Source organism: Camellia sinensis, chromosome 6, assembly GCF_055761805.1.
Source record: "Camellia sinensis isolate YWXY chromosome 6, ASM5576180v1, whole genome shotgun sequence".
Classification (NCBI taxonomy): domain Eukaryota; kingdom Viridiplantae; phylum Streptophyta; class Magnoliopsida; order Ericales; family Theaceae; genus Camellia; species Camellia sinensis.
In genome coordinates this window covers 19,100,882-19,111,281 of record NC_138966.1, presented here as the reverse complement: position 1 = coordinate 19,111,281, position 10,400 = coordinate 19,100,882, and positions in this window count along the sequence as shown.

The window sequence follows — 10,400 nt, the reverse complement described above, 5'->3', positions numbered from 1 at the left end:
TAATTCAATTAAAGCTTAACAAAATTTAAATGTTTTTATACCATGGTGAAATTCGCAATTATGGAATTTCATTGACTAATTCAATTAAAGCTTAATAAAATTTAAATTTCTTTACATCACAATGAAATAACAATATTTTCAAAGTTTACAAAGAGAGAATAAATAGAAATACAAAAAAAAAATGAGAGAGAGAGAGAGAGAGAGAGAGAGAAAGAGGAAAAAAACTAGACTAGATGATAGAAACGGAGTGGTGGTAGAAGAAATTAAAGATAAAGGTGGTGGAAGTATTAGCGAATGTCGAATGACGGTTGAGATTTAGATCAACAAAGTATAAACAATAGTGATGAAGACATAACGATTTTGAATGTTGAACAATGCTTAAAATTTAGATTGACAATATGCAAACAACGGTAATGAAACGACGATAGATGTCAGTCGAAGCACTGCTTCAAATTTGAATCAAGAAGATGTAAACAATGATGGGAAAACGGTAGTGGATTGCGGTTATAGCAATGCCAGTGAATACCAATATCTTGTGATAGAGAACGAAAGATATAAAGAAAGAAAGAGAAACGATAGATAAATCAGAAAGACAGAAATGACAAAGAACATAGAGATAGAGATGGCAAAAATAAAAAAAGTCATAAAGAAAATGTATTGTAGGGGTTTTAGGATTCTAAGGTAATTTCGGACCAATTATGTCAAACAAATTCTTTGTGCTATTAAATTTTGAAATTCTAAGGACTTTAACCAATAAGGAAGCTTTTAGTAGGCTAGAATTCAATATTGTAAGTGCAAGTCAACGTTCTTGATATGAAAGTGAAAGTAGAGCAAAAGTCGGCCCTAAGTAGGATCCAAAGATGTTCAAGCTAGATATAAAAGTGAAGTTCAATCGTCGAAAGTGATATCTCTTTTAGTCTGGTCTTCTTTTCTCTTTTGAGTCGGGTTATTAAGACAGGATAGGGAATCGGGTTTTTCGAATATATCTCTCTTCTGGCCTGTCCTATTAAGGTCTCATTTGGCAACCTTTAGTTTTAGCCAAAAAATCAAAAAGTCATTATAAATTGTCATATCATTCTTTCTATTTTTCTGCACATTTTTTCGTAAAAAATCAAAAAGTTACTAAAATGGTTTGTTTCCAAACGAAACCTAAGTAAGTTAGTTCGAGATCAAAACTAAACCTAAGAAAGACTAGACTTCTAGTAATAGTAAGTGCGCCTTCCGTTGAGGAGAGTTGTTCACAAGAAGTGGTTATGAGGTCTTTCTTGTTCCGGTTCAAAAGAGTAAATTCCTTCAGTTGCACTAGTAGATTGAATAACCTTTTCTTTAGTGCCAACAAAGTGCATGTGTTGTTACTTGTAGAGGGATGTGTCCCTAATTTATTTTTTTTATCATTTTTTTTACTTTTTAATTATTTCTGATGGGTCATTTCACATACCAGAAATAAAACACTAAACTATACCAAATTCTTTTAGAATAATGGCAAGTCCTGGTATCGATCCACAGGGAGAAATGGGAAATTCAACTAATTTAATTGTTAAATTTTTAAATTAATTTTGATAAAAAGATTGAGGGATTCTATCACGACCCAATCCCGTCCCTTAAGTTTTGGCAACGTAACTGGCCAGTAATCCTAGGATTACCAAAGGCCTCTTAAGAGAATAACAAAATATAAGGGGTTGCGGAAGCAATTATACAAAATACAAGGTCCATAGAGCTGTGTAGACATACATGAAACAAATAATATTTTATACTTATATGATGTCAAACTTCCATATTCATAGTATCATAAGGGACTTCGCCTAATTTACAGGTAGACAAATCAAACAAAAACAAAAGAACATCTTCAACAAGACCACAAAACTTGACTTCTCAAAAGGAACCTCTCCGGGAGGCATATTGGTTGGCTGACCAAAAAACACTCGAGGCAGTAATTTAGGCCTGGTCACGCGCCTACTCACCTACATACATAAATATAAATAGTGAGCGGAAGCCTAGTGAATAATAACAAAGTAAAGGGTTTTAATGAATTATGTCCATCATAGAGTTAGAAATCAGAGTTTATATCAGAAACAGAGTCATATGCATATTCATATTTCAATCAGAAACAGGTTCATATTCATATTCTTATTCAAATCATATACAGAAATCAGAGTTCATGTTTAATCATACATGGTACATCCATTAGCGTTATCATGCTTGTTAGTTCTATTAAGGAACCTTCGGTACCGGAAAACTTGTAACATACTTGAGTCGTGGTATTATTACCCTCGAGAAAGGGCCTTAAAACCACGGTATTATTACGCCCGGGCAAGGGCCATGAGACCACGATAATATTACCCCCGAGCAAGGGCCTTGCTTATAAACCACGGTATTGTTACCCTCGGGCAAGGATGCCACGAATACTTGTCAGAAATTAGACAATCATTCATTGTACCAAATATAACATTTCATAAAACAGATCATATTCCATCATATAGAAAATAAATAAAGTTGAACATAGCTTTACTAAGTTATTAGTCACAGATGGCTCCACTTGTAGAACAGATTAAGCAAATAAACCAGACCGTCTATGGCGCGTAACCTACACAAACATAGAACGGATACATATTGAATTACACACCCGAAATCATTAACTTAGTTCTTTCTTATCTTGGTGTGTTTCTAACTTTTGTCTTTATTATTTTGTCTTAATCTTGACCTAGGAATGCCTAGGATGCAATAAGGATGTTGAAATGCACTTGAACACATTTAACAAAACTTGCTAAAAACAGGGGTTCCGCTCGAGCGCAACTTCTTTCGCTCGAGCGGACATGCAAAATGTGAATGGTCACTCGAGCGCAGCTTCTTTTACTTGAGCAGTCTGAAAAAGTACTGGTTATGTGATTTTCACGCTCGACGGATGCTCAATAGCCGCTCGAGCGGTCTGCAAAACATGTGAACTTCTGGGAGCATACATTTTACACTCGAGCCAACTTTTGGTCGCTCGAGCGAAAGTGTAAAAATATAGGTGGTCGCTCGAGCACAGGATCTGTCGCTCGAGCGGAGAGGTCGAATTCTGGAATTTTCGGATTGCACCCCTAAGTTCAAAACTCAACTTCAAGGCTACAATTTACATCCTTTTGACCTCAAAACTTAAGGGAATATAAGTACATGTGGAAAACATCATGAATTCAAAACCAATGTGGAAAACATCATGAATTCAAAACCATTGCGCAAAAATTAAGGCCCAAAGGCATGTCAATTGTATGAAATCAAACTTGGAATGTTAAAACATCACATGAACTTAACATGCAAGTAATTCTTGACTTCAAGGTCTTCAAAACAAGATCAAATAAGATGTTCAACTCAAGGATATGAGGAATCCATAGAAGAAGATTAAAAGAAGGACGTGCAAGAGGGAAATTCTTTGAAAACAACCTCAAATTGTGATGAAATGAGCATGCATCCATTATATGGTTCAATTCTCTTCATTTCTAACTCAATTCTTGTATCATCCAACCCAATTCTCTAGAGTTCATGTCCTATACATCATAATTGTACAATCTAAAGGTTGAATTCTTACCTAGGCTTCTCAATGATGCTCTAGATGATCAATTGTTGGAAGTTCCAAGCCAAAATCTCTAAGTTCTCTAGCAATCTTCTCAATTTGAGCTCAAACTCCTCTTCTCTCTCTCTCTCCCACATTTGGTGAGTATAAAGATGATCAAAAAAATGACTTCTAGAGGCTATTTTGGCCTTATATAGGCTTGGATTAAGGAATTCATTAATTAGGTTTAATTGAGCACTAATTATTCTAATTATTTCGCTTCAAATCGAATTTCAATTGAACCTACCGCAATGTTCTAAAAAATCCAACTAACACATATACCAAGTCAATTTCGTGATTGGATGCCGATAAGGCCTTCAATTTGCAGAACAAATCAGAAACAGAAACAGATATTCTTACCGCGGAAAGATATAAACACAAATAATGCAATACACATGTAATTAACTCAGGATTTCATCTTAATTACTTATTAGGCATAATTAATCATGGTTAATCAACTAATCACAGGTCGGGGTTGTTACAGATTCATAAACTAATAATAATTAAATTAAACAAAGTGATTAAACTAGCAATTATAAATAAAATTGGAATTATTGATTTTTGGGAAAAACCTAGGGTAATGGGTCCACCACTAGTTACATAAATAAGGCTTCAATTTGAGATTCAATTATGTTACGGATCAAACTAAATACTACTTCACAACTACAAGCTTGAAGCATTTATCAAGAAAATTAGCACGTTCAATGTATAAGCACGAACCATCTCAAGTAGTACGAGTCGTTTGCTCTAAACTAGGGCAGCAACACGACTCGTCTCATACCTTGAACATGAAAAAGTAGAAAACTATTGTATGGAAAGTATTCAACAATCACAGAAAGTAGAATACTTGAAGAAATAATAGAAAATTATATTAGAAAACTTCTTGAGAACCACACAATTGTTCAAACTATTACATAAAAGAAAATCAAAAAGAAACCTATTTACATGGCTAGGGTTTCATCAAACGGAGCGCCTAGCCACTTATGGAGGAGTGGGAAGAGGTGGAGGAAGAAATTCCCATGAAAGTTACCTTTGAAGTTTTAGAAATTCCCTCTTCAAACCCTAGTCCCTCTTTTCCTTAGAATATTTTTGAACCCTAGGTTAGCCTATTTTTCTTCTTTTTATTCTCAATAGAACAAACCCAAAATGCTATGCACGCATCCCTAGGTAGGCCGCTTGAGCGCCTAAGTGGGCCGCTCGAACGGTAGTGGGCTGCATGTGCAGTGAGGTAGTTGGCTCGAATTTTTTGCTTCTCGTACGGAGAATCTTTTTTCATACCCTTTTTTATTGAATTTGTGTATTTCCTGCTAAATCTGTACAAGTGCACAAAACACATCATCTTCATCAAATAAACAAAATTGAAAAACTATAAATGTAGCTTAAGCGACCTTAATGTGGTACCTTTCGGCCTATATCACATCTCCCAACTTACATTTTGCTAGTCCTCGAGCAAAACAATAGAAATAAGAAAAAGAAAAATACTCTAAGCCACTTTCATAGGAATCACGATTGCATTTAGCGTATGCAACAAGCCTTTCAACCACAAGGTTACCCTAAGTGGACGAGTATAGTCTTGTGAGGGCTTCCAAAAATGATACCCACAAACATTAACATATTTATATCTGCTCAACAACAATTCACCACACTACTCTACTTAACAATTAACTTATGTGCCACTACAATGTGATATTAAGACATGATAAGTCATTGAAGGCACAGTGGACAAGCATAAAGGAATCTATTCAGCAAGACTGCAATTTAGTATTACAAAAATTAAGTTCTATGTTCCATGTATTTGTGAATGCTAGTAGATACATCATCAGTACCCTCAGTGTAAAGTGCAATCTCCATACTAGTTAACTGTTCACTATAATAGCCCAGTGTAACTCATAATAACACCCAACATATACAAAAAAAACTAAACTTTTGCAACCAGAATTCTCAATTTTTTTTTTTTTTTTGAAAGACTGTGTAATATCCTGATCCATTAAGCTTTCTAATCAATCCATTTAACAAGCATTGGGCCAATGACTCCCAAACCAGACAGTTTTAGGGCATTAGGTGTGAAGACACCCCTGCGAGCTTAATAACTCGAGCTGAAAATGCTACGAACCCGAAGAAGTCTTTATTTTTTATTTTTTATTTTTTTGATTTTTTTGTTTTTTTTTTAACTGTACAGTGTCTAGGTTCCTTAAACTTTCTAATTAACCCATGCAGCAAGTATTGGGCCAATGACTCACAAACCAGACGGTTTTAGGGCACTAGGTGTAGAGACACCTCTACAGGCTTAATAACTTGAGTTAAAGAGGCTACGAACCCAAACAAGTCAAGGTTTTTTTTTTTTTTTTTTTTTGTTTTGAGAATCAAGGCTACTCATTTATTTTTTTCTACAATACTAGCAATTATCAATGATGTATACCAGGGATTAGAATAAAGAGGTCACCGCTATGAAGGTGTGTTTATATGAATCAATGTATACTCATGACAAGTGTACTAATACTACAAATACAAACAACTCTCCCAGTGCAAACATCACATGCGAGTATCTACTCAATAAACCCTTTTCATACAAGTCCACTATATTCCCCAATTAACATATGCTCATATCACTACCATACTGGCACAAAGTGAACATCAAGTAAAGTGGTGCAATCAAGTTTAGCAAGTACAAATATGAATTGTTTTTACAAATACCCTCACCCCTAACTGGAATGCAACATTGCCCTCAATGTAAGCAAGTGGAAAGTAGATAGTAAAATGAGAAAGAGAGGATCTTATCAGACAGTGTAGGCGCACATCCAGCAAGGCAGGGACACACCAAACACACACACATTTTTTTTTTTTGTTTTTTTTTTTGAACTGTACAGTATTAAAGGAAAAGAAAAATAAAATAAAATAAAACAAAAATAAATAAAGAAATAAAACAAAGAAAATAGAACGGATATCACTAATTTGGATCCGGCGGTGGTAGAAAATGCTGCTCAAATAAGGCATGTATCAGCGTTCGAGTCTCGAATGCCTCATCATGAACCCTAGTGCCAAGTTAATCAAATCGCTGCTGGCTTAACTCCCGGTATGCGTAGAAGTCAGTTTGCAGAGATGCAACTGACTGTTGATACCTATCACTGGCCATCTGCGAGTGATCCTGATATGCTTGATAGTCTGTTTGGAGATCAACCACATATTGCTAAATAACGACTTGATTATCCAAAAGAGCCTGATATTGCGCCTGCATCATACGGAATGACAGTAATGCTGGGGTTGGTGCGGTGGTAGGCTCTACCGGAACATCATTAGGATTGGCCGAGGCATCGGGAAGGAGTAGTGGAGCAGTAGGCGAGCAATGGTTTGGCACCATTGGATTTTACCATAAAGCGGTGGCGGCGGAAGCTTAATCTCATTGGGTTCGAGTGGGTATGTCCCTTGGCCTTTTATGAATATAGTGATGAGGTTGGTGAAAGGAAGGGCCCATGTAGAATCGCCTCGGGTGTTGTGCAACTTGACTTCATTAAGGATACGGAACATCTGGTTGAAGATCAAAATAGGGATGTCAACCCAAAACCCGAAGTCAAATCGGTGCAAGGCACGGAGGAAGTCCCTTCGCCGCTTTTTCTTGTGGCCTAGAGAGATGACAATCTTTTTTAGACCATATCAAGAAAGATGAGGCTAGTTCGATTGTCATCATCTTGTCGCCTCTCATAAAATTCAGTCACTAGTGCCGGGACTGAGAGTTCCCAAGTGAACACCAATAACTGCTCTTCATTGATAGTGTCCATAGAACAGTGGAGAACCTCAGCAATGGAAGTTGGTGTGACCACTAACTCCACCCCGTCAACAATGGACAAAAGAGCTCTTAGGGCCTCGTCACTAGTGTACATGTTCTGATAAAAGACTCGCACAATGCGAGGATACACCGGTTCAATGACGATGCAGACGCCTAGGAGGCCTCGGTCTTCAAGTTGTCGGACACTCCACACAGTGAGTTAATGGCTGTGGAAGAAGTCCACATCAAAAGGTGTGTCACAGGCAATTGATTTGTTGGCCCAGGTGTCGGTTGGTACATCCCTAGCGGTGATGTTAGCATTGCGAGGCCGTTTGGGTGCGCAGTAGGATGATATAGACATATCTGCACAAAGTAATACAACCAACACAACCGAAAATGTGGAACTATTATATCAACACTCATCAAATAGTGCATGCATGCACAAATCACTTAAAACCTCATTGCCATCACACCACCAAATTTCTTTTATTTCAATTTTTTTTTTTTATACTACCCTAAATTAACTTACACTAAGTTAGCATGAAGAAAATGGACAAATGCAAATATGAAATATAAGGAATAAATAAATAAATTAGTTAGTAGAGGAAAAGAGAAGCAAAATAAAAAAAAATAAAAATAAAAATACAGAAAATAAAAATAAAAACTAAACTACTAAACAATTAAATCACTAAATAAAAATAAAACTAAATCACTAACTAAATAATTAAAACAAAAATAAAAACAATCCATTAATCAATTAAACTAACAAGAACCACTAACCCTACACAACTACATTATATAAAAATAGGCTACAACAAGCTAAATTATTATTATTAGGATTATTATTGGTGAAATTTTGTTTTGTTTTTTTTTTTGAAATAGTGTGGGCTGCACGTGCGCCGAAGATGGCCGCACGTGCGGTGGTCAGTTTCTGGTACCAGCACAAATTTTTTATTTTTTTATGAGGATGATGATGATAGGTACAAGGATGATGAACAAAGCTCAAAATCACCATTAAACTACCAATGTACTAATATTACAAGTGAAAACTAAGAAATTTAAACAAAAAGAGGATGATTACCTTAAAAAAAAATATGAAGAAAAGAAAGAAAGAAGAAGATGTAGATCCGTTGGAAAAAATGCCCGCTAAAAGGTCGCTGGTCAGAAAAGACAGTGATGCTCTGGTGGAAAGTGGTGGTAAGGAAAAGTTGAAGGAAGAAGGAAGAAGAAGTTGGTGATGGTGGGGTTTGATGGAGTTTGTAGGTTTGTGGGGTTTTGAGAGAGAGAGAAGGAGTAGATGATGAGAGGTAGAGAGAGTGTGTTGGGAAGAGATAAGAGTGGGTGTAGGGTTTGACTTCAAGAAAAGCACTTTCTTTTTTTAAATAATAAAATAAAATAAGTAAATATAAATAAATAAATAAGCAAATAAAAATTGCACGAATTTTTTTTTATATTTATTATTATTATTTATTTATATATATAAAATAAGTACATAAAAATAAATAAATAAATAAAACTGCACAATTTTTTTTTGATGAAAAATAAATAAATAAATAAATAAATAACAGAATAAAATCTGAACAAATTTTTTTTTTTTTTTTACCAGACTGCTCGTGCACCCAAGGGGGTCGCACGTGCAATGAATTATGGGCTGCTCCAGCGGTGCTTGCGTGGAATACTTTTGGGTCTGGGCCACTCGTGCGGCCTGGCCATCCGCTCGAGCTCCCACTTTTTTTTTTTTTTTTTTTTTTTTGGGGAATGGACCGCTCGTGCACGAGTGTTGAATTTTGGGCCATATGTGCGGTGGAAATGAGCCGCTTCAGCGACGTGCGTGCAGTGTGCTCTTGGGCTTGGGCCATTCGTATGCCCTGGTCCTTCGCTCGAATGCCCAATGTTTGGTATCTCCGCTTGTGCGCTCGTGTGGGCGGCACGTGCGGTCTGTTGCATTTTTTTGGTTAAATGAATAAACCCAATTACAACCTAAAGAAAAATTTAAACCATTTCTACCTTCAATGCACATCTGAAATAAAAAAAAAATAAAGTGCATAGCACTTTGAAAACATCTAAATGCTCAACAAATGTATAATCTTCACGCGAAAACCACAGATACTACTTTTCTCCCTAACAATGTTTGCAACTTTCCCTATTCTCCAACAGGGTGACAGACTAGGTTGATTCGGTATCTAAAATCGAGACACATAATGCTAAATCGACTTATGGAACTGCCATACAGAGTTCAAGCCAAGGTGATTTTGAAGCAATCTCCGCACCCCTGGGTATTTAAACCAGACTTTAGTCTCGGAAATTCCAAACCTTTGCGTTATAGGCTTTTCCATTCGAACTCTAGTTTTCACCGTCTAAGTTGGTCTCCTAGGAACTCACTACAAACATAGTTAGGTGGCTCTATTAGACCGTCAGATGCCGTTCGGGCACGACAACACCAAAGGAATTACACCTTTAGAGGATTTAAAGTCTCATAAACTCAAAGCAAGTACTATGAAAGATATATTGGGTCCATCAAGTGGACGACCTCAATCATCTCCCCTCTCTCAATACCATCCACATAATGTTTCAATCGTTAGCCATTGACCTTGAAGGTCGTACCATCTTGTGGATTTTTATCTCAATCGCCCCATGCGGAAAGACTTCAATAACCTTATATGGGCCATCCCATTGAGATTGGAGTTTACCCAGGAACAACCACAATTTAGCATTGAACAACCACACTTTTTGATGAGGCTTGAAGGACTTATGAGAAATGTGTTTATCATGGAATGCCTTAGTCCTAGCCTTGTAAATTTTGGAGCTCTCATATACATCATTGCAGAACTCCTCTAACTCATTGAGTTAGAGTTTTCGATGGTCACTAGCTTTGGTCATATCAAAATTAAACTTCTTAATAGCTCATAAAGCCCGGTGTTCTAACTTAACAGGGAGATGGCATGGTTTCCCCATCACAATCCTATATGGAGACATCTCGATGAATGTCTTATATGCAGTGCGATATGCCCAAAGTGCATCAACCAACCTAGTGGACCAATCTTTCCT